This window comes from Lagenorhynchus albirostris, chromosome 5 (assembly GCF_949774975.1).
Source record: "Lagenorhynchus albirostris chromosome 5, mLagAlb1.1, whole genome shotgun sequence".
NCBI lineage: Eukaryota > Metazoa > Chordata > Mammalia > Artiodactyla > Delphinidae > Lagenorhynchus > Lagenorhynchus albirostris.
This window is the reverse complement of record NC_083099.1, coordinates 117,288,501-117,314,990: the sequence shown is the minus strand read 5'-3', so window position 1 is coordinate 117,314,990 and position 26,490 is coordinate 117,288,501. Positions and strand designations below refer to the sequence as shown.

Genomic DNA, 26,490 nt, shown 5'->3' with positions numbered 1-26,490 from the left:
GCCTCAGAACTGTCATGGTGCCTGTGAGTATGTCATTTAGCTTGTTGATGTATTACAATGAGTGTATACTGAGGCTCAAGGTCTAGTGGAAGTTGACTCGTCCGCCATCTTGGACCTAGTTGGTTCTAACCAGTTTATGTCATGTCCTCAATGGCTGTCATTCTTTTTTTTTTTTTTTTTTTTTTGCGGTACTTGGGCCTCTCACTGTTGTGTTGTGGCCTCTCCTGTTGTGGAGCACAGGCTCCAGACGCGCAGGCTCAGTGGCCATGGCTCACGGGCCTAGCCGCTCTGCCGCATGTGGGATCTTCCCGGGCGGGGGCACAAACCTGCATCCCCTGCATCGGCAGGCGGACTCCCAACCACTGCGCCACCAGGGAAGCCCGGCTGTCAGTCTTTTAAAGGTTGTGTCCTGCCCTCTTCCTGCCTCACATTCATTAAGTAACATTATCCATCTGCATTGTAATTTTCCTACACATTTAAAAATACTTTATATTTCTCTTTCTTGCTTTGTATTTTAGCCCACAGGTTTCTGCTCTTCTGTCTTCAAGATAATCTTTAAATCCATGAACACTTTTGGGAAGGGAATATTTTTGTTACCGAACACAAGTTCATGTGCCCAACACACAGTGAGGCCAAACAAACCTAAACGCTGGAATTTGGAGCAGAGAAAGGTTTATTGCAAGGCCAAGCAAGGAGAATGTGCAGTTCATGCTCAAAAAAAAAAAAAGAAAAAACGGAAGTCCCTGATAGTTTTTGGGGGACGAGTTTTTACAGAGAGAATCTGGGATGAGGGCTGCAAGGTGTGTGACTGTCTTCTGATTTGTTGGTTGTGAGGTAACAGGGTGGTGCTCCAGGAATCTTGTACCCAGTCTGAAGTTACCATCCTTAACCTGGGTGGGGGCCTTAGTTCCTGCAGAAGAATTCAAAGATATTGTTATGCATATTCCTTGAGGAGGAACCAGGATGCTGCCCCATGATTGTACTATTGTTTCTTGACTGTTTCTCCCTTGTTTCTGCATTCCCTCCCTTTTCTGATTAACAACTGTTTGAAGCCACCCTTTGGAACTCAGGGAAGATCAAGGAGACTGAATGAGACCTATTTCCTACAAACAAGAAACAGGGACATGGAAAGGATTTGTACTGGGGAGGGTTCCACAGAGTCCTGCTCTGTTTCATTTTCCCACAGCAATCATCATTAGCCTTTGCAGTCTTGAGAATGAATGGTCCCTAAGAAACAAACACAAAGTATAGATGCATTATTATCTTAATTCCAGACTGGACTTCTTCCCTTCCTCCTTTTAGTGCTTTCTCCACAAATCCTGCAGCTTATCAACCTAAAAACAAATTTGATTGTCAAATTGTAGCAGAATATGACACTTAGGCATTGTCAAATTGTAGCAGAATATGACACTTAGGCATAATGATTATTTTGAGCTAAAGACAATTAAGAAAAAGCTCTCTACCCTCCCCCTATTTGTCTAAGCAGGACGTAAATTTGTAAAGGTGTCTCCCCTCCCCTCTCTACCAGAAAGACAGAAGTTAATCACCAGAGACAACTCTAGACCCTTACCAGTCTAAAGACAGCACCAGAGAAACCTATGTAACAAATTTTTACTAAATAACCCTTATCTTCCATTAGTTTCCCCCATATATTTATCTTCAGAACTTGCCCCCCAGATACTCAATGTCCTTTTCCTCTGTCTTACCATTTCTCTAAAAATTTATTATTCTTTTCTTAAGGTGACATGTAAGCCCAAGTTCTAATCACCCTTTATGTGTTAGTCATCACTGGGTACTTCTATGTGTATGTACTATGCACATGTTAAAAACTTCTGTTTGTTATTCTCTTATTAATCGGCTTTTGTGAGTCTGATTTACAAGGCATCAGCCAATGAACCTAAGATAAGTAGAAGGAAAACAGTTTTCCTCCCCCAGATTACCATGCTCATGCTTTAAAATGTCTGTTGACTTCTTAAATACCTACAGAATAAAATCCCATCTCCATACATGGCTCTTCCAAACTGAGCCCCAACCTGTTTCTCCAACCACTCCTTTCCAAAACATTCTCTACTGGTCCACACAAAAGCTTTTCCCTACTGCCTGAAGACAATTTACCCAGGATATGGGTAGGATATTCTCTTATATGTATTGTTTTCTCTTTCTACAGTACCCTTCCCTGGGAAAACTTGTACCTCTAACTAAACATTTTTTGACTCGGGTTATATCTCACCTCTTCGTTGTGGCTTTTCCTTAACTTCTGCAGATAATACTGGTACTCCTGAAGTACTATTATTTTTTTAACCTCCTTTAACCATGACAAAAACAAAAGAGAAAATTCTTGTAAACCTCATGTTACAAGTAATAAATTGGGGGCTATAGAATTTAAATAATTTCTTTGAGGGCAAAACTGGCAAATTTGCCACCATTGTCTTAACAGCCAAGCAGTTGCTCCTTCTCTGTGCCCCTGTAGATTTCTAGTCATCCCTGTATTACAGTCCTTAGCAGGTAGTACTGAAAATATTTGTCTCAGTGTGTCTCCTCTGCATTTCTAACTGGATTTTTTTCCAGAGTTTAAGGTTTCTATAGCCCCAGGACTTGGTATGGTTCTTGGTATTCAAATGTCTCCTGAGTAAATGAAACAATTTGTCAATGAAATTTTGTTTTTAGTTTAAGAAAGAAAGGGAGCATGAGCTAACTTTTAACAAGCTTTATACAATTTACCAGACATTGTGCTAGATTCTACAAAGCTCATTCAAATTTATTTAATGAGTTTTATCAAAACTCTCTGTTTTTATCAAAGCTGATTTATATTACAGAAAATATAATAACTTTATAGCACTTCAACCAAATGAAGTAAATCTTCTAAACATTCGGGAATTAGGTTCTTGCTGAAGACTTATTATGAGATTTGTTGAAGAGACATTTCTTATGTATTAATAAAGAAAAAAAAATCAGTGGAAACCAACTCAGAATCAAAGCAAAAGAGTTAAACACAGCTAATTTGTTCTTTTTCCACAGATTTAAACCCAGCAGTCTTTGCATCTCTTTTATTCATGTACTTGGCAGTAAACAGTCTCTCCATTCTGCTGTGTGTTCTGTTTTATTTTAGGCTCTTTGGTGGCAAGTAGCAGACCATCTAAACCCAGCTTAAGCAAAAAGGAGATTTTGATATAGGAATTGAAGAGTGTCTCATCAACTCCACACCTTTAAAGGGATTGGAATCATTAATAAAAGCTGTTAGAAACCGTGGCAGTGACTCTCAATCTCTCTCTCCCTCTATCTCTGTCTCTCTCTCTCAAAACTTCTCTCAACCTTTCTGTACATAGTCTCTCATCTCTATGATTCTCTTTGCCTGTTTCCATCATTCTTCTTTGTTATCTGTTTCTGTTTCTACATGGTGGGAGATGGGTAGCTGTCCAACATCCAGGGACTTTTTTCACATTGTACATCTCTAGCCATGTTTAGAGATGAACTAGATGACTCTGAGTATCAATTCCTTGGAGAAAGAATTTGATTGGCTCAGCGTGATCAGGTGTAAACTCTGGGCAATTCAATAGTAGTAGTCAAAGTCTACTACTTTTGCAATAGACAAAGGTCTTGCAACAAACAAAGAGAAGCTAGAGATATGTAGGGGTGAATTTCTCAGAGAAGAGGGGGGGAGTGTCAATTGAGCAGATACCCCAATAATTGTCCATTTCACACATATTCTTATCCATATTTTTCCTTACATTTAAGCCAGTCAGAGTGTCTGTATGTTACATTTTTATTAGATATTCAAAACACAATATTGAGGAGTCGATTCCTCAATGAATTTGTGGTAGATTCAATCCTAAAAATTTAGACCATTATTTCCTAGGCACTATAAAATCATTACAGATGATTGAATCCACACCTTACCTGATTGTTATGTAATTATCTCCACTTTTCCAAATAGAGAGATGCTTTCAGCTCAATGTAACTAAAACTAAAGAAAATCAGCAGAGGGAATGTCTTTTCTTATTACATTATAGTCATGTTTGTGTCATAACAGAATGGTTAAATGAAAGGGACATACCCATATCACTGCAGGACCAAATTAGCAAATTGAATAGTTTTGGTGTGTTCACAGAATAACTGATTAGACCATGTAACCTTGAGAGAGGAGTCTCCAATACACAGAAACGCCACATTGGAGGAGCTGCTGATCTAAGGATGTAATTGGACTTGGATGAATGGGTAAATCAGAAAATGCTTACCGAATTCTTCCCTAATATTGCCTAGTGCAAAATAATTAGCCTCCAGCCTTTAAAGACAGAAATAACATTTTTGACTCATTGTTTTTTAATATAAATACATTTGTAAAAATAAAATCACTCTCAAAATTTGCCAAGTTTCCTTTTTTCTTAAGACAACCCCTCAAAAGTAGCTGACCAAAAACTCCTGTGACTAGGCAATAAACTGAGTGTACACATTCATCTTCTTGTTCTTCCAAAATGCCATTGAAATGACAATAAAAGTGTTCAAAAGAGAATAAATTGATAACAACATCATAAAAGGAGGTGATGGAGGGTAAGAGGGTGGACAAAGAAGAAAATGAAAGCAGATGGGGGTCACAAGGAAGTGCACCCCTAGGATGGAGGAAATCATACACTCAACAGAATGTACACTCACTGAAGAATGTGTCAATCCAGGGAAGGCCCTTCTTCTAGGAGAAAATATGGAGAAATTCTAAGCTAAGAACCAGCAAATTAAAGAGAAGGAATGGGCAGTGGAACTGTGTCAGACAGGGTCCAACTGGGAAAACAAAAACCTTTATAGGTATCCCAAACCAGAAGAAACCAATCACTATAGAGAATGTGTTATCTTGATGTTGGGGAGAACTGGGGATGCCCAAGGACTTGACATGGTGATGCAACCCAAAGATTAGCAAAAGAAGTAGGCTTCTATCACCCCTATGGGCTAGAGGGACCAAATTAGTGTTACCAGAGCTCAAAGTCACAGCTGTTCAGCAGCAGATGAAACAATGGTAAGCCTGCCCACTAGAACCTGAGACCACAGAGGAAAGGATGGATTGGCAGGAGAGGTATGGAGGAAACACTACAGTTCTTGAAATGCTGCCCAGGACACTGCTGCTGCCTGGGACATAAGACAGGGAGAAATACCCTGGCTTCTCTCTTCTTGCCTCACTCCAGTCTTCTCCCTGTGCTTCCCATTGGCTGAACCTGGCCAATTGTCAAGGGAAGCTGAGAAATAAGGTTTCTGCTCCATGGAGCAAGGCACACAGAGGTTGGGATTACATCTGAGATTATACAGCCATAGGACAATCAAGAGACAGTTGTCAGGAAATTACTTTCTATGGAAACTAACTCTGACAAGAGAGAACTAGGGTCTTCGGTGGGAGTTACTCCCCTAATTCTCATTACTTTTTTTTCCTAGGAGTGGGGAGGAGAAGGTCTGCCTGCCTACCCCTCTCCTCTACACAGTAAAGTACATCTGCTGTTCTTTATACAAGCAGTTCCTGGCAGAGAAAACCCATCCCTGTTATTTACACTCATTAATGGAGTCTTTTATTCACAACATTAAGTAGACAACAAAAGAATGTCATTCACTTGAGGAAAACTAGAGGGTCAAAAAAAGTAATAAGATGAACAAACAGAACAAGTGATACCAGAGAACACACATAATTTACTAAACAGAATTATAATTAGTCTCTTCAGAGACATTCAAAAGTATGTTACACACAGGGCTTCCTTGGTGGCACAGTGGTTAAAAATCTGCCTGCTAATACAGGAGACATGGGTTTGAGCCCTGGTCCAGGAAGCTCCCATGTGCCACAGAACAACTAAGCCCATGCGCCACAACTACTGAGCCCATGCATCACAACTAATGAAGCCCATGCACCTAGAGCCCATGCTCCACAACAAGAGAAGCCACCACAATGAGAAGCCCATGCACTGCAACAAAGAGTAGCCTCCACTCGCTGCAAATAGAGAAAGCCCACTCGCAGCAATGAAGACCCAATGCAGCCAAAAGTAAATAAGTTAAATTAATTAATTAAAAAAAATGTTATCCACGAAAAAAATCTCACATTCAGGAAGAAATTACTGTGGAAAAGGAGCAATTAGAAAATGAGCATTCTTGGAAATTAGATATGACTGGCAAATTTTTAGAAATTTATTAAAGTGCTGTAATATGAGTGAAAATGATCTTAATCGAGAACATAAAGCCAGACCCCTAAAGACTAAGTATATATGTTAAAGGATAAACTGACCACATTACAATTTACAAGACTTTATTTGGGAACACATTGATTCAAGCTGGGCGGCACCAGACAGAAAGGAGTTAAGAACACTCCACTGACAAGCTGGGGAAAGGCTTTTATAGAGAAGACAGAAAAGCAGAACAAAAAATTATTTGATTGGCTATACCTTAAGGAATTACCTTATTTGGGAAAGCCTAGTTGGATGTTTGTCATTAACTGTCCTCAAGTTTCCTTTTCTCAGATTCAAAAGCATTGACTCTGGCTTAGGTTTTGGTTTGTTTACAGAGGCCACCAAGATGTTAAAACCACCTCAGTCTAATGGGCTTGTTTAACTAAATATATATGTAATTAATATATATAACTTTATATATGTATAAAATATATTTACATAAATATAAAAGAAAAATTTTAATATATATAAAATATAATTATAACTTTAATATAGGATACTTTATATTATATATATTTAATATATCATTACTTTAATATATATATTAAAGAAAAATTAAGAGACATGGAGAATTCATCAGGAGTGTCCATATCCCTATCTGAAAGTCCCAAAAAAGAAAAAAAAAAAATAGAAACACAAATTCAGCAGGAGAAAATGGAAGAAGTCAGAGGGGAATGAGGAGGAGCAAAGTCATGGGAGTTAAAGAAATGCCCAAATGCCAACTGGGTACATGATGAGAAATTCATACCTAGACACCAACAAGAACTAGATATCTCCTTTAGAGTTCTCAGTCTGAGGGTAACAAAAATGTGAGGGTATAAAATGAAGACATTTTTGAACACAAAATGAATTATCTTTACTTACCACTTCTTTAAAAAAATTGTAGTTTCTCTTCAAACCAACAAAAAAGGCATGGAAGAAAGAGAAGCCATAGGATCTAAGAGTGTACCCAAGAGTAATAGGCTCTGTGGCATGTGAGAAGAAAAATGGTCAAAACTGAAACGCAAATATCGAGGGTTCTAACCACAATGTTTTCAAGAACAAATGGATTAACCTCCACATATAATATACTTAAAAGGCAGGATTATCCTGAGGCTAAAATAAAAGCCTAAGCTGCTTCTTCCAAAAAAGACAATTAAAAGAAGATTGGAAACTCATGAAAAAGCAAAGACTTACATGAGGAAGCATTGACCAAATATGAAGAAAAGTGCAACGTGGGACGATTTTGAGCTCCTCGTGGTGTGGAAGGAAAGAGAGCTCCATGACTTCCACTCTTGGAATGTCACTTGTCACCTGGACAAGGTTTAGTGAAGTAGGATTATAATATTCTCCCTAGTTCTATGGTGATTAATAATTACTGTAATTATAATATTGAAAACATTTATTTGTTCTGAATTTTAGAATATAAAATATAGATAAAGGGTTAAATATATACTTAATTTTAATGGTAAGAGAAGGAAGCTGAAAGGAGGGTGAATGAAAAAGACACTGGAGACTGCTTTACCATCACCTCCATCTGGAAGATACAATATCTGGATTCCATATTCTATCTTCTACTAATCAAATAACTTGTAGATGACAGGGTCTTGGTGCTCCGGCTGGGTGTCAGGCCTGTGCCTCTGAGGTGGGAGAGCCAAGTTCAGGACATTGGTCCACCAGAGACCTCCTGGCTCCACATAATATCAAACGGTGAAAGCTCTAGCAGAGATCTCCATCTCAACTCTAAGACCCAGCTCCACTCAATGACGAGCAAGCTACAGTGCTGCACACCTTATGTCAAACAATTAGCAAGACAGGAACACAACCACACCCATTAGCAGAAAGGCTGCCTAAAATCATAATAAGGTCACAGACACCCCAAAACACACCACCGGACATGGTCGTACCCACCAGAAAGACAAGATCCATCTTCACCCACCAAAATACAGGCACTAGTCCCCTCCACCAGGAAACCTACACAGCCCACTGAATCAACATTAGCCACTGGGGGCAGACACCAAAAACAATGGGAACTATGAACCTGCACAGCCTGTGAAAAGGAGACCCAAACACAGTAAGTTAAGCAAAATGAGAAGACAGAGAAACACACAGCAGATGAAGGAGCAAGGTAAAAAAAAAACCCAGAACAAATAAATGAAGAGGAAATAGGCAGTCTACCTGAAAAAGAATTCAGACTAATGATAGTAAAGATGATCCAAAATCTTGGAAATGAATGGAGAAAATACAAGAAACATTTAACAAAGACCTAGAAGAAATAATGAGCAAACAAACAATGATGAACAGCATACAATAAATGAAATTAAAAATTCTCTAGAAGGAATCAATAGCAGAATAACTGAGGCAGAAGAACGTATAAGTGACCTGGAAGATAAAATAGTGAAAATAACTTCTGCAGAGCAGAATAAAGGAAAAAGAATGAAAAGAATTGAGGACAGTCTCACAGACCTCTGGGACATTAAACGCAATGACATTCAAAATATAGGGGTCCCAGAAGAAGAGAAAAAGAGAGGGACTGAGAAAATACTTGAAGAGACTATATTTGAAAACTTTCCTAATATGGGAAAGGAAATAGTCAAACAAGTCCAGGAAGTGCATAGAGTCCAATACAGGATAAATCCAAGGAGAAACATGCCAAGACTCATATTAATCAAACTATCAAAAATTAAATACAAAGAAAAAATATTAAAAGCAGCAAGGGAAAAACACAAAGTAACATAGAAAGGAATCCCCATAAGGTTGACAGCTGATCTTTCAGCAGTAACTACAAGCCAGAAGGGAGTGGCAGGACACATTTAAAGTGATGAAAGGGAAAAATCTACAACCAAGATTACTCTACCCAGCAACGATCTCATTCAGATATGATGAAGGAATTTAAACCTTAACAGACGAGCAAAAGCTAAGAGAATTCAGCACCACCAAACCAGCTTTACAACAAAGGCTAAAGGAACTTCTCTAGGGAGGAAACACAAGAGAAGGAAAAGACCTACAATAACAAAATCCAAATAATTAACAAAATGGTAATAGGAACATACATATTGATAATTACCTTAAATGTAAATGAATTAAATGCTCAAACCAAAAGACATAGACTGGCTGAATGGATACAAAAACAAGACCTGTATATATGCTGTCTACAAGAGACCCACTTCAGACCTAGGAACACATACAGATTGAAAGTGAGGGGTTGGAAAAAGATATTCCATGCAAATGGAAATCAAAAGAAAGCTGGAGCAGCAATTCTCATATCAGACAAAATAGACTTTAAAATAAAGACTATGACAAGAAACAAAGAAGGACACTATGTAATAATCAAGGGATCAATCCAAGAAGAAGATAAAACAATTGTAAATATTTATGCACCCAACATAGGAACACCTCAATACATAAGGCAAATGCTAACAGCCATAAAGGGGGAAATCGACAGTAACACAATCATAGTAGGGGATTTTAACACCCCACTTTCACCAATGGACAGATCATCCAAAATGAAAATATATAAGGAAGGACAAGCTTTAAATGATACATTAAACAAGATAGATATTTATACAACACTCCTTTCAAAAACAACAGAATACACTTTCTTTTCAAGTGCTCATGGAACATTCTCCAGGATAGATCATATCTTGACTCACAAATCAAGCCTTGGTAAATTTAAGAAAATTGAAATCATATCAAGTATCTTTTCCGACCACAATGCTATGAGACTAGATATCAATTACAGAAAAAAATCTGTAAAAAATACAAATACATGGAGGCTAAACAATACACTAGTAAAGAACTAAGAGGTCACTGAAGAAATCAAAGAGGAAACAAAAAAATACCTAGAAACAAATGATAATGAAAACACGACAACCCAAAACCTATGGGATACAGAAAAAGCAGTTCTAAGAGGGAAGTTTATAGCAATACAATCTTACCACAAGAAACAAGAAACATCTCAAATAAACAATGTAAACTTCCACCTAAAGCAATTAGAGAAAGAAGAAGAACAACAACAATAAAAACCAAAATTAGCAGAAGAAATCATAAAGATCAGATCAGAAATAAATGAAAAAAAGAAATGAAGGGAAAAATAGCAAAGATCAATAAAAGTTAAACCTGGTCCTTTGAGAAGATAAACAAAACTGATAAACCATTAGCCAGACTCATCAAGAAAAAAAGGGAGAATACTCAAACCAGTAGAATGAGAAATGAAAAAGGAGAAGTAACAACTGACACTGCTGAAATACAAATGATCATGAGAGATTACTACAAGAAACTATATGCTAATAAAATGGACAACCTGCAAGAAATGGACAAATTTTTAGAAAAGCTCAAACTTCTGAGACTGAACCAGGAATAAATAGAAAATAGAAACAGACCAATCACAAGCACCAAAATTCAAACTGTGATTAAAAATCTTCCAACAAACAAAAGCCCAGGACCAGATGGCTTCACAGCCAAACTCTATAAAACAGTTAGAGAAGAGCTAACACCTACCCTTCTCAAATTCTTCCAAAATATAGCAGAGGAAGGAACACTCCCAAACTCATTCTACGAGGTCACCATCACCCTGACACCAAAACCAGACAAAGATGTCACAAAGAAAGAAAACTACAGGCCAATATCACTGATGAACATAGATGTAAAACTCCTCAACAAAATACTAGCAAACAGAATCCAGCAGCACACTAAAAGGATCATACACCATGATCAAGTGATGTTTATCCCAGGAATGCAAGGATTCTTCAATATACACAAATCAATCAATGTGATACACCATATTAACAAATTGAAGGAGAAAAACCACATGATCATCTCAATAGATGCAGAAAAAGCTTTTGACAAAATTCAACACCCATTTATGATAAAAACTCGCCAGAAAGTAGGCACAGAGGGAACTTACCTCAACATAATAAAGGCAATATATGACAAATCCACAGTCAATATCATTCTCAATGGTAAAAAACTGAAACCATTTCCTCTAGGATCAGGGACAAGACAAGGGTGTCCACTCTCACAACTATTATTCAACATAGTTTTGGAAGTTTTAACCACAGCAATCAGAGAAGAAAAAGAAAAAAAGGAATCCAAATCAGAAAAGAAGAAGTAAAGCTGTCACTGTTTGCAGATGACATGATACTATACATAGAGAATCCTAAAGATGCTACCAGAAAACTACTAGAGCTAATCAATGAATTTGGTAAAGTAGCAGGATACAAAATTAATGCACAGAAATCTCTTGCAGTCTTATGCACTAATGATGAAAAATCTAAAAAGGAAATTAAGGAAACACTCCCATTTACCACTACAACAAAAAGAATAAGATACCTAGGAATAAACCTACCTAAGGAGACAGAAGACCTGTATGCAGAAAGCTATAAGACACTGATGAAAGAAATTAAAGGTGATACAAACAGATGGAGAGATATACCATGTTCTTGGATTGGAAGAATCAACATTTTGAAAATGACTATACTACCCAAAGCAATCTACAGATTCAATGCAATCCCTATCAAGTTACTCATGGCATTTTTCACAGAACTAGAACAAAAAATTTCACAATTTGTATGGAAACACAAAAGACCCCGAATAGCCAAAGCAAACTTGAGAAGGAAAAACAAAGTTGGAGGAATTAGGCTCCTGGACTTCAGACTATACTACAAAGCTACAGTAATCAAGACAATATGGTACTGGCACAAAAACAGAAATATAGATCAATGGAACAGGATAGAAAGCCCAGAGATAAACCCATGCACATAAGGTCACCTTATTTTTGATAAAGGAGGCAAGAATATACAATGGAGAAAAGACAGCCTCTTCAATAAGTGGTGCTGGGAAAACTGGACAGCTACATGTAAAACAATGAAATTAGAACACTTCCTAACACCATACTCAAAAATAAACTCAAAATGCATTAAAGAACTAAACGTAAGGCCAGACACTATAAAACTCTCAGAGGAACACATAGGCAGAACACTCTTTGACATAAATCACAGGAAGATCCTTTTTGACCCACCTCCTAGAGAAATGGAAATAAAAACAAAAATAAACAAATGGGACCTAATGAAACTTAAAACTTTTGCAGAGCAAAGGAAACCCTAAACAAGATGAAAACACAACACTCAGAATGAGAGAAAATATTTGCAAATGAAGCAAGTGACAAAGGATTCATTTCCAAAATTTACAAGCAGCTCATTCAGCTCCATATCAAAAAATAAACAACCCAATCCAAAAATGGGCAGAAGACCTAAATAGACATTTCTCCAAAGAAGATAAACAGATTGCCAGAAAACACATGAAACGATGCTCAACATCACTAATCATTAGAGAAATACAAGTCAAAACTACAATGAACTATCACCTCACATCAGTCAGAGTGGCCATCATCAAAAAATCTACAAACAATACATGCTGGAGAGGGTGTGGAGAAAAGGGAACCCTCTTGCACTGCTGGTGGGAATGTAAATTGATACAGCCACTATCGAGAATAGTATGGAGGTTCCTTAAAGAAATTAAAATTAAAGCTACGATATGACCCAGCAATCCCACTATTGGGCATATACCCTGAGAAAACCATAATTCAAAAAGAGTCATGTACCACAATGTTCATTGCAGCTCTATTTACAACAGCCAGGACATTTAAGCAACCTAAGTGTCCATCGACAGATGAATAGATAAAGAAGATGTGGTACATATACACAATGGAATTTACTCAGCCAGAAAAAGAAATGAAATTGAGTTATTTGTAGTGGGGTAGATGAACCTAGAGTCTGTCATACATAGTGAAGTAAGTCAGAAAGAGAAAAACAAATACCATATGCTAACACATATACATGGAATCTAAAAAGAAAAAAAAATTGGTTCTGAAGAACCTAGGGTCAGGACAGGAATAAAGACACACACCTAGAGAATGGACTTGAGGACACGGGGAGGGGGAAGGGTAAGCTGGGACGAAGTGAGAGATTGGCATGGACTTATATATACTACCAAATGTTAAATAGATAGCTAGTGGGAAGCAGCTGCATAGCACAGGGAGATCATCTCAGTGCTTTGTGACCACCTAGAGGGGTGGGATAGGGAGGGTATGAGGGAGACGCAAGAGGAAGGAGATATGGGGATGTATGTATATGTATAACTGATTTACTTTGTTATAAAGCAGAAACTAACACACCATTGTGAAGCAATTATACTCCAATAAAGATGTAAAAGAATAAATTAAATAAGTTATAATGGTAATACACAATTTAAATAGTATGAATCTGGTCAATGTAAAAATAATGGCACAGCTAACAGAGCCAAGTAAATATCAGGAAAAGGAGGAGGAAAGACATGGAGAAGAACTAATTTTCTTATCTTAATAATGGGACATAAGGAGCTAATGAATGTCAACTTTGATGAATAAACACAAAGTTTGGTAATGACGTGACTTATCAAAAATTAAGGGGGTGGAAATCAACCAGAAATAAAGAGAGAGTATAGCAGCACACTCATCACTCTCCATATGAAAATGTAGAGAGATAGTCTAAGTTGTAAATTTGGTGAGTTACAATTGTTAAACATGGGCATTAATGTAAAATTGAGGTATGAATGTATGGTTTAGTGTAGGAATTGCAAATTGGTAGCCCACAAGCTAATTCTGCAAAAGAGATCTTTTTTTTTGCTTATTGCCTATATAATGTTTATAAAAATTTAAAAACTTAACCAAAACATTCATATTTCCAGTTTTTCGTGGAAGAAGCATCTAGCAACACTGAAGTTGCATTCCTGCATGGGAGCAATTGGCCAGAGCTGACAAACAGGTTTCCCTTAGATGGAGCCTGTGCTATGCTGTTGGCCACATTCCCCAATCCTCCACCTGTGTTCCTTATGCCCTGCTTTATTTGTTTACTTTACCTGCTTTTCCTCTGTAAGATTGGAGTTTATGATCTCATTGAGAGTTATGAAGTCAAACATCAGAAGAACCACATGTAGTTCAAAATTGGTCCTCTGGGGAAATGGGATCAAGGGTGTGGGAAGAGTGTGGTTTGGGAGACAATACTCTTTCATTTCTACCCTTCAGTACTGTTTGAATCAGCCCTTTTGTTTTTATGCCTGTTTGTCTATTCTATGTATGTCTATGTCTATGTTTATGGCTCTACCTGGTCACAAACTGATTCAGAGATAAAGCTCAGGAAGGAATAAAGAGACCCTATTCTAGTAGAAGTGTCAAATACGAGTTGGAAGATGGCTTTCAAGGCAATGGTTCAGTGCCAGGGGTCCATGGATGCTAAAAAAATAATAAAACAAAAAGTCAGAACAACTTATCTGCTGGTGGATGTAATATTGATATAATGTTTCTCTGCTCCTGCTTGTGGCCAACTGTTAACCTTTCCCACCCTTCCTGGCTGGATGTTGCAATCAAGTGACTAGACTCTAGCAGACAAGATGTGGGCAGATGTGATATAAGTCAATCCCAAGCTTGGCCCATAAATCCTTCCCAAGCACCCTTGAATATTTCTTTCCCTCCCTCAGCAATTTGGAAGCCAAGTGTTCAAGATGTCTTAGCTGCAAGACAGAGGGTACCTATCTCTCCCATATTGGACTGTGATGTGAGCAAGAAATGAGCCTTTGTTGTGAGATTTGGGGATTGTCTGTTCCAGCACTTATTGTTAATTACCTAAAACAGTGGCTCTCAAACTTAGCATGTTTCAAAATCACCAGGAGGGCTTGTTGAAACACAAATTGCTCACAGGTGATTTAATATTAAGTCTCCTGCATACCAGCATTGAAGCCATGCTTATTGTAACTTGACTGTGCTGAAATGAAGATGTAGGAAGAATGGGTGATGCCAGATTTCCAAGATGTAACCTAAGGGTGCATTTATCATCACTGAGGTGACTACAAGCAGTCCAGAAAGTGATGACTTCAAGTTACCTTGAAGGATAATTTCAGTTGCAGCATGATTATCATCTTCTGGGAAACCAGAGGGCAGACAGATCAGCCTCCTCTGAGGTCACCTCTGTTGAGAAAAATCGTGGGTCAGACTGCAGGTGAAAGTATAGGAGAGAAAACAACCAGACACTACAAACAATGGTTCAGTGCCATCGTGGGAAAGTCATGTCATGGAGTCATGATAAGTAGCACTATCTCACACCTATATGTCGATCTCTAACAGTTTTAAATAGGAACTCTTCATTTCTGAATAGAAGCAATAATAAAAATTTAACTGCCAGAGGAAGGAAAATACCCAATAGGAATCCCACAATTTTATGTCAAGAGCATTGGCAGAAAAAGAATGCATTTCTAAAGACTGAGGAGTGACAGACCCAACTCTAGAGGTTAAAAGCAGCTATTAGACAAAATTCAATTTTCTTCTTTTCTCTTTTCAGGTATGAAAAATGTGCATCTATGTAGTAGGTCTTTCTACAGTATTTTTCACAACAGTGATTTTACCATATTGCCAAATTTGTCTCTGTTCTTTTTAGAAAAGGTAGTTTTGTATCCTCTTCAATAACTTCATATCCTTCTCATACCCTCTACCACCAGCCACACAAACTAGTCTTTCTTTTTATATATAAAGATATAAAACATTTTCATTTTATGGTTTAACTTACTAATATTTAATTTGTTAAATATCTCACCATAATATGATAATAAATTACCCATGTTTTCCAGAAACTTCTTCTATTTCATTTGTTTCTCTTACTTTTTTTGCATAGATCAAATCATAGAAAGTCCTGCTTGAACATTGCTATTAATATTCCTGAGCAAAACTTTGTTACTTCTAGTTATTGAGAGTCAAATGAGAATGGTCTGATTATCCTATTTGATTTTTCCTATTCTACTTGCAATCCAATGGGATATTCACTCTTGACATTATTAATTTTTCACATTTAAATTTCAATCCTCATTTATAAGCCATGTGTTGTCCTTAACTCTATAGGTCAAAAAATAAATTTAGATTTTTCTTGACCCTCTTGAGGAAATTTGAATGCAGGAAATGAAGAACTAAAATGAGTTTTATACAGTTTTGTTGTTCAGAATTTTTTAATATTTCAAATTACTAAGGAAAAGGTAGCCTTTAATTCTATTTTATTCATATTGTTTTTTTTAATTTTTTTAAAAATTTGTTTATCTATTTATTTATTTTTGGTTGTGTTGGGTCTTCGTTGCTGAGCGCAGGCTTTCTCTAGTTGCGGTGAGCGGGGGTTACTCATTGTTGAAGTGCGCAGGTTTCTCATTGAGGTGGCTTCTCTTGTTGAGGGGCATGGGCTCTAGGCATGCAGGCTTCAGTAGTTGTAGCATGTGGGTTCAGTAGTTGTGTCTCACGGGCTGTAGAGCACAGGCTCAGTAGTTGTGGCGCACGAGCTTAGTTGCTCTGCAGCATGTAGGATCTTCCTGGACCCGGGATCGAACCCATATCCCCTGCATTGGCAGGCGGATTCTCATCCACTGCACCACCAGGGAAGTCCCTCATATTGTTTTTACAATAGATATTATTAACTACCGATAATTTACAAAGCATTGTGCTAGGTGCTGAGGAAGACTCAAACATCAAAAAGACATGATCTCCTCTGTCTTCATAGAACTTAGAAGTAGGGTGAATTAATAAGTAGTTATGGTCCTGATAGTTGTTTAAAAAAGAGACAAGAGGTCCTAAATGGAGTCACTTGTGCTAAGTCCACATCACCAAATCAGAACTTAATACCTAACTTAATTAGAGTTTCCCCCTCTCCCAGGAGTGGAATATTAAACAAGTCAATCTGAAATGACCTGGTCAGCACAAGTGAGGTAATATTTCTGATAAACTCCTGCCATCTCCTAAAAGAAGGTGACCTTGCCACAAATAATCTACTCTTTGCTAGTAACTTCCACCCACTTCTGCCTATAAAAGTCTTTCAGCTCCTCAGAGATCCTTTCTATTTGCTAGATGGAACGCTGCCCAATTGTGGATCATTGAAAAAAAACCAAAAAGCTCTTTAAAGTTTACTCAGTTAATTTTGTTTTATAACATAGTAAATGTTAAGTTCCTTAAGAAAAATAGAACTTAAAAGCTACATACCAGAAGATAGATTATTTGGAAGAGGAATCAGTGACAGTTTCATGGTCATCTGAACTAGTTCTTGAAGAAGTATAGGATATTGATTATAGAGAAGGCAAGTGGAGTTGGGAGGAGGCGGTACTCTACAGAGCATTTCAGGGGTGGAATAACTTTGGAGGATGGTTATAGACAGTGGAGGGTATCATTAGTGATAAGGCTGACAAAAGGCAAATGGGTACCAAATTATAAAAGTCTACATGTAACATTCAGGAGTTTGGAGTTTACCTCGTGGTCATTAAGGGTGTGACAGATGAGCGAAAGAACGATAGTTTTGTTTTAAGAAGACTGCCTGATCACAGGAGTGTACAAATGAATTAGGGAAAGTCTGAAAATCAGATTTATGAGCTATTGATGGGAGAGAAATTGTGTGGGTCAAGCCGAAGGAGAAATCCAAGGTAACTCTGAAATTGAGAGGCTAATTAACTGGGTGAATGATCAGTCTATATGCAGCAAAAAGGAAGTCAGAAGAAACAGCTTATTTGGGGAAACATGTTGCTACAGACTTGTTAAGTTAAAAATGCCGCTGGGATACAGGAGGGGAAATACAGAGCAGGCAAATGCAAAGATGGAGCTGAAGCTCAAAAGAGGGCTGGGTATTGTTAAAGATTGTGAAAATGGTTAAAGCCTTGAGGGGAGACTGAAACCAAGTGAAAGAGTCTGGGGGTAGAAATGTAGAAAGCTAATAATTATTCAGGGCTAGCGTCACCCAAATTACTTCATTCACACTAAATTCAAACACTAAAAGTGACACAGCTCCCAGAACTTCCATAATAGAGAGAATCGTCAACAACAACATCAAATGTTACAGAAAGAGAGAAAATCTATACAAGTAGTCTTTTGTATTTCCTCAGGTCAAATGATTTGGCAGTTAGCTAGGTCATCTGACAGAGTCAGAAATCAGACTGGATAACTCCTAACTCCCCCAATCCACCTGGAGTCTGAATCATTCATTTGGATTTTCTAGAATTGACCGCATTGTGTTGTAACACTGTGTCTTCTGGCTAACAATATGCTCCTTAAGGGTAGGGCTTTGGCCTTACAAATGCTTGGCCCTCAAAGAAAGCTTAATACTCTTTTGTTAAATATAGTAGTTGAATGAAAATAGGCCTCAGTTTTATATAGATCCTCAACCATTTGCAGGAGTAATTAGGAATAAAAGAGAACCAAGGATTCAGTATAACATGTGTTCCACGGCCAGTAGAATGCTAGTGAAGAGAGGGCTACCAATGATAAAGTTGATTTAGAAGCCCTAGGATTGAACAGTAAGGCAGTCTTCCCATTGCTACCAGAAGGACATGCTTCATGGATTAATTAACTGTTATTCTCAATTTACAAATGAGTTTGCAGAGACAGGTTAAGTCACTTCTAGAAGACCATATTGTGTCAGCAGGAGATCAGAGCCTGAAGGAACTGGCTTAGCACAGAGCTCCTAGTCTGTAACCTAACAGAGAGATTCCAAACTTCCCTGAAACTTCACGTCTTGGATGATGGGGTATGAAGTTTTTCCCTGAGGTTGTTTTACATGAGCCACTCAGGGGAAACGTGTACTTGTTTACTTTTTTTTTTTTTTTTTTTTTTGCGGTACACGGGCCTCTCACTGTTGTGGCCTCTCCCGTTGCGGAGCACAGGCTCCGGACACGCAGGCTCAGCGGCCATGGCTCACGGGCCCAGCCGCTCCGCGGCATGTGGGATGTTCCCGGACCAGGGCACGAACCCGTGTCCCCTGCATCAGCAGGCGGACTCTCAACCACTGCACCACCAGGGAAGCCCGAAACGTGCACTTTTAAGTGACACAGAATTACCAATGCCACTATTATCTTTTCCAAAATCATATGGGGCTTTCTTTATTAAAGATAAAGTGGAAATTCTTCTTGATAGGAAGGTAAAACATATCCTACCTCCACCCTCCCCAGAAATAAACATTCACTGCATAATGAACAAATATAGGGCAAACATATTTACTTATGTTTTATCCAGCACCTTTAAAATGATTAAATGGATCCTTACCTTCCCTTGTTAGAGGTATATTAGGTATTGGTTTAAAAGGGTCATTTCTTCAATACAACCAGGAATAAGCTGAGATGAAGTTACAATTTCTTTTTTGATCTCACTGCAATCTTGAAACAGGGCAGGGAAGAGTTAACCTGAGGCCCAGACAGTCTCTTGCAGATCAGTAATGAGTGAGAGCTGCAGCTGAATGTCAATAACTCCTGTGAACTTGGGTAACCCAGCTGAGCCCCTGCTTGCCAGAGCTGGAGGAGGTAATCAGCTTGACCCGTGTGACCTTCCTGAGGCTGTGCTCTGTCCTGCATCTAGAAGCTTCTTTGCATAGGACTCCTACATGCTGCCCCATTGAACCCCTTTGAGAAGAACTGAACCTGAGTCAGCCTTAAGAGGAAACAAAATATAAATTAGTCAATGCTAGTTACGGGTTGCACAATATAGTAGGTGATTAAAAAAATAAAAATTAGTGGCAACACATCCTGGAAACCTCAAAAAGATTTCCAGGAACAGCTATGACAACTGCCTTTCCAGCATTGAAGTTTATATAAGAGTTCTGTCAGCACATCACAGTTTCTTTGTGGAGTTGTGTTTCATCAAATGCTTTCAGCTTTCTGGTTTTGCTAAATTGATTTATCATTGTTTTATTGTTTACTTGTCACTATTTTCATTGCATAGTCTCAAGGATGCCATACACAGAGTTTACATCATATATTAATAGCATACTTCTTGGACTTCCCTGGTGGCACAGTGGTTAAGAATCCACCTGCCAGTGCAGGGGACATAGATTCGAGCCCTGGTCTGGGAAGATCCCACATGTCCCAGAGCAAATAAGACCAAGTGCCACAACTACTGAGCCTGCACTCTAGAGCCCACGAGCCACAAGTACTGAGCCTGCATGCCACAGCTACTAAAGCCATCACACCTAGAACCTGTGCTCCGCAACAAGAGAAGTCACCACAGTGAGAAGCGCACACACTGCAACAAAGAGTAATCCCCGCTCGCCGCAACTAGAGAAAGCCTGTGTGCAGCAGTGAAGACCCAACGTAGCCAAAAAATAAAAACAAATAAATAAAATTAAAAATAAAAAAGAGAGGGCATATTTCCTAAGATTTTCATTGAATTTTGAAAGAGGACTCCATGTTATTCTGTTCAATAAAAGAAACTTGAACAATAATTTAAACTCCTGTCTATCTGTGTCTAAATGCACGGTTATTAAAAGAATGTTATTCATGAACGGAGAGTGTGAATGCTAATTCTGCTGTTTAATTCCACAACTTACATAACCAAGTAGAGCACAGCCAACAGTACTTCCCATAAAAGTAAGGAAGAGTGATTTGAATAATCAAAATTACCTACTATGCAAATCCATAAATAAGTCCCATAACAAATATACAGTTTATATTCCTGAGAAAATGGGGTTTAAATGTAACAAAAGGATTCAACTGCATTACACCCATAGTGGTGCTCAAGGACTCCAAACTCAAAGGTTCATTATTCCATCCAGGAGCTCAAGGCTTCATTCCTACCCTAAAGCAAATTAACCCCCAGGTATATTTATTATGCGTGTTCAGTCTTTAGTATGAAGGAATTCTTGATCATGACTAATGGCTTCTGCCTGGAAAAAAATTATTTATATAGTGTAATTTTCCTTGAGTTTTATAATAATAAGTTTTAAAATCCTCATTTAACAAATTGCTCCATAAAAGGTGAATTCTTTATCAAATGTCATCAGCCACCATCATTACTTTGAAGATTAAAGAAACAAAGGAGGACTTCCCTGGTGGCGCAGTGGTTGGGAGTCCGCCTGCCGATGCAGGGGACACGGGTTCGTGCCCTGGTCCGGGAACATCCCACATGCTGTGGAGCGGCTGGGCCCGTGAGCCATGGCCGCTGAACCTGCGTGTCCGGAGCCTGTGCTCCGCAACGGGAGAGGCCACAGCAGTGAAAGGCCCGCGTACTGCAAAAAAAAAAAAAAAAAAAGAAAAGAAAGAAAGAAACAAAGGAGATGCAGCTTCAGTGTGGGCAAAGTTGGAAATCGCAATTTGGGATCAAATACTATAAAATACTGTCTAACCTTCTTTGGACAAGCACACATGGTTAGACTACAGAAAAAAAAACAAAACAAAACAGCCCTGCTAACAAGTCTATATTAAGCTTAACATTATACTCTCAACTTGCTCCTAAGAGAAATAACACTATTATGAACTCTAAGATGAGCTGAGGTAATAGATGGTAATGATTACTTGAGGGAGATGACACCTATATATTTGACCACAACTGTCAAACATACACACACAGAAAGGCTACATAACGACTGCACTTTACCCAGACTGTCCCATTTCTGGTTCAAGCATCTTGTAACTGACAGCTTGAACATCTCTGAACAAATATCTTAAGAGCACAATTCCCAAAGAAGGTTGATTTTTCAAAACACATGCCACGTGCCCAAGTAAATCACGTACAAAGATTGGGCTTTAACAACCAAGTTAAGCTCATAAAATATATTTTTCTTGCTGATTTTTAAAAGCCCATTAAGATTGGATCACATGATAACTAGTCATTTTAGCAAAGTCTAAATTTATACAGAGAGTTCACCTCTAGAAAGTGTCACATGTTTGTTTTGTCTCTAGAACATTTTTACAAAAATTTGTAGAATCAATCTCTGTGAAAGTAAATATAAAGAGGAAATCTCCTTAATCTAATTAGATCGCATTATAACAGCACAGAAGAATTTTACTGCTTTGAGAGTGTCTCCTTTTTTGCTTCTCTGTCCTGCACCACCAACACCTCCATCCACACTTCCCTGAAGGGAGAAGAGCTTTGTCAAAAAGATTTCCTGGTAAATCAAAAGCACTTTGTGGATAGTAATAGTGTACATTGCACCAAAATGAGACCTAGTTATGCAGTGTTCTCCAAAATGAGTCCCTGCTGGCTCTGGTCAAATCAAATGCCTCATACCTGAAATGAATGAGGGGGCTTCCTAAATTGCTCCAGTAACTAGGTTAAGCTAAACAAATACACTTAAGTTTTGCATAACTCCATATTTCTACAGTCAAAATATAATTTGCACAGATTAGCTGCCCAAATGTACTTTTGGAGCTATCGTTATTGAGGTTACGAAATGACCGTGTGTTATGCACTAGGTCCTGGGAAGACTGATAACTCTCCCATTTCACAGACACTTTTAAGGTCCGTGTTTGATGGAGAGCAGACTCTGTGTCAGACCCCATGATAAGTAAAAGGAAAGAAAGCCAATGAAGATACATGCTTAATCTAAAGGAGTTTCCACTCCAGCAGGAGAAAAGAACAAGGAATAGTTTTAATACCATAACAGAACCATGAGTCAAGTTCTAGGAGTGCCCAGAGCTGGGGGAAATCATTGGTTCTGTCTGAGTCACTAAACAAAGGCTTCTCAGCAGAGGCAACCTGAGACCTTCAAGGGTGACCTTGAATAGGACGCTGGACTGGAGACACGACATACCACTTGAGATGCACATTCCAGTGTGCAGCCCATGCTGAAAGTATTAGGGCTTATCCTAGGTAAAAGGGGAGAACAAAAAAGACTAGAAGCTTGGGCAACCAATTTTTTAAATGTGTTTAATGTGAAAGATTCCAAACATTCATAAAAGGAAAAAGAATAATAAATAATTCCTCAAATGCCTGTCACCTAGATTTAATGATTCTCAAAATTTGGGTACATTTGTTTCATCTCCCTTGTTTTCTTTTCTTTTTTTCTTTTCTTCCTGAGTTTTTAAAAAAGTATACCTCAGGGGCTTCCCTGGTGGCGCAGTGGTTGAGAGTCCGCCTGCCAATGCAGGGGACACTAGTTCGTGCCCCGGTCCGGGAAGATCCCACATGCCGCGGAGTGGCTGGGCCCGTGAGCCATGGCCGCTGAGCCTGCGTGTCCGGAGCCTGTGCTCTGCAATGGGAGAGGCCACAACAGTGAGAGGCCCGCGTACTACAAAAAAAAAAAAAAAAAAAAAAAAAAAGTATACCTCAGGCATATATCAGTTCATCTCTCCTGACTTCATTATGTATCTCTAAAAAAATGGGCATTGTCTTACCCTAATCACAATGCCATTATCACAAACAAAATTGATGTTAATTAAGTACCATCTAATCGTTAGCCATATTAAATTTCTCCATTATTTCAAAACTATCTTTTTACATGGTTAGTTTATTAGATTGGCAACAGATTTTCTTTTTAAGGCCCAAATGCCATCCTGTGGAGTTGGATAGTATCTCATAGGCAGTGAGAGTCCTGGAGGGCCCAGATTATATCTAAATCCTTATTGAATAGCCCTGTACCTAGAACAGTGCCCAGCTCAGAATTAACCCTAAATAAATGTTTGCTGAATTGCACTGACCTGAACTGAGTAAAGCTTTTAAGTTGAGTGCCATTTCATCAGTGTTCAGTTTTAATATAACTCTAGTGGCTCTAGGGTAGACATTGGAAGGCCTGATCTAACAGAAAGTTTGTATGCTCGAGGAGCTTGTAATATATGAGATCAGCACTGCAGATGTCAAAGACCACAAACCATAAACTGTAACTCTATAAAACAGAAATTACCGGTTTATAGATTTACTGAAATGACAAACCTTTGAGCCTTCTGGAACATGGGGAAAGGGCCATACTTACCTTTGAATATCTGAATAGACTAATATCTGAATAGACTACTATCAAAGAGAGATCTTTCTCAACCGGGCTAAAATGTCTCTTCTAATGATTAAAGAATTGTTTTTGAAATATTTGTTTCAACAGTGTTCTGGATGAGTTATTCTTGAAGAAGCCTGTGTCTTCTCAGTACCTAAAAAAAGAAACCACTGAAGGAGAGAGAAGGATCCAGGAAGAATAGTACTTATTACCCGGCAAAGTTTCAGCACTTTACAATTTGAGATGCACTTATAGGTTTCTTATCTAACTGCTTTTCTTTGTTATTCACGATTGGTGAAACGTGTAGGGCAAATATTACTACCTACCTTTAACAGGTAAGTAAATCGAGGTCCAGAGTAAGTGACTGTCATTTTCAAAGTCTGGCAGCTAGCTATTAGTGGTGGCAAGATTTGAGTTCAGGTGTCTAGATACCAAGAACAGCACCAGTGTTTTTATGTTCCTACCGTTTCCTTGATTTTTATTTTCCATTCTTAGCATTGTCTTGGTTCCATTTGTCCTGTGGCACCAAATCTCCTGTGGAAAAGAAACTGGAAAGCAATGAATGTTCCCTGTCCTTGTGGGTGGGTTAAGTAAATAAAATTCAAGCTGTTTGAAGCATCCTCAAGAGCTGTCAGGCCCTTCTTCATATTATTTTTATAGATTCTTCAGGTTCCATTATTATTTTTGAAGCTTTCTTCCAAGAAATGAACAGAATCCTATTTTCCTCATAGAGTAAACTTCTTCTAATAGAAACTCGTGATCCAAAATGATTTGAAATATTTGTTATGTAATTGGTGTATATATATGTATGCCAATTGGTATACATATACACATATATGTTTTATCAAACACCATTTCATAAGTGTTGTGTATTCAATTTGTTTATAGTATCCATAATACATTTATTGTATGAATATATAATCAGACATTAATACTGCTTGAATTTTGACCACTTTAAATTTTAGTATGAAAATCTTTATAATATCAGGTTATGATGTTAAAATAAAATGCACAGGGCAACAATTAGTTCTGGTTCAATCATTCCACAGCAAATTAGCTCCAGTCAATTATTATGAATAAATATATATGGTTCTTGCATTATTAATATACAAGCTACAAGTTCTGCATTTAGCTTTGTATTGTTGTTCCTTGTATGATAACCATTTTGTTCAGCTTGTGGTCTTATTTCCAGTACTACCTGTGTTTCCAATTTCTTTTTTCATTTTTCCCTTAAACTGTTTCATTATAAAAAGTTTTTTCTAATTTTTGAAAATGAAATTGTTTCGTACAAGTGCCCTTAGAAAAGATTGTATAGTAGTCAAGTGTCATAATTTCTAAAACCTCAAGAAATTAGTGTAAGATACGAATGAAGATTATTTTAGATTTTCTTTTCTCAAAAGCCCCAGAAATTTAACTGTAAGATTGATTGTTTCCACTTATAAGCCAAGTCTACTTATAGGGGCTATATTTGGTTCCAAAATCTTATTGCAGAAGTTTTTGATTGAGATCACACTCTGCCTTTTCACACAGTGATTTCTCAGAACACTCCACTGAGATAGGTGCTAATTTCTATCCTTCTTTATTTCCTACAAGTGGAATTAGAGTGAGAACGTTCAACCAGCTCCTTTTTCTTTTAAATTAACTTGTAGCGCTTTGAACACTCTTGGAAATGAAGGAAATGCATCCACCTAGATGAGGAAATTGTACAGATTTACAAGCCTGAAGTTTTGGTCTTTATTTTGTTACTGTTTTTGTAAATGGTTAGTACAAGGGGAGATGTCATTGTCACTGAAAATATTTCTTAAGAAAGAGGAAGAATAGATGCTATTAAACTTATTGGAGTTGTTGCATTTCAAAACAGCAGAAAAGGAATTTTTAGAATAGTGGAATTAAGTTATACACAAAATGGGTGTTATAGACGATGCATGGGAGTTCACTGGTGAGATTCAGGCAGTAGCAAGCTCACTTTACCAAAACATGGTATTCAGGAGGGATGCTGAGAGCTTTGCAGTGACTCTGTCTTAACTCTTTTTGTCTTCGCCACAGTGTTGAGCTGAGGGCCTTGTAGAAAATAGGTGTTTAATTAAAGACTTGCTACATGAATGCATGCATGGACCTCGTTGATTCTGAAAGAAAATTCACATTCGTATGACACGGTATGTCCCAGAAGCCCTTAATTTCAACCCCCATCCCCTCGAGACCTCTAGAAGGAAGCCAGGGTGACCTTTCTAAAGTGCAAATCTGGTCATGACATTCTTCTAGCTAATCACCTTCAGTGGCTCCCATGTACCCACAGGAATAAATCCAAATTTCATAGCCAGACATGGAAAGTCCCTGCCCCTGCCTCAGATTCCAGGTTTATCTCTTCCTCTCACTCTTCTACCCCTTCCCCTCCACCTCACAATAAATTAGATGTATCAGTCTGCTTTCTCTTTCTGTGCTTTTGTGTATGCTGTTTTCATCACTCATACTCTTCAAGTCCCTAGCTGATCACTACCTGTCTTTTAGTATCAGTTCAAAGGTTACCTCCTCTGAGAAGCTCTCTCCTGTGTCCTGGTTGTCTCTGTGTCTGGCCTGGG

General features: G+C 38.1%; 1 long non-coding RNA gene across 1 annotated transcript; it reads right to left on the bottom strand.

Moving 5' to 3' along the window:
- Positions 1-740: 740 nt before the first annotated feature.
- Positions 741-23,103, bottom strand: LOC132520670 (uncharacterized). Its single transcript, XR_009540594.1, has 3 exons — positions 23,023-23,103; positions 15,087-15,171; positions 741-910 (listed from the first exon to the last, which is right to left on the bottom strand). It is a non-coding gene; the product is annotated as an uncharacterized LOC132520670 (long non-coding RNA).
- Between the last annotated feature and the right edge of the window lie 3,387 nt (positions 23,104-26,490).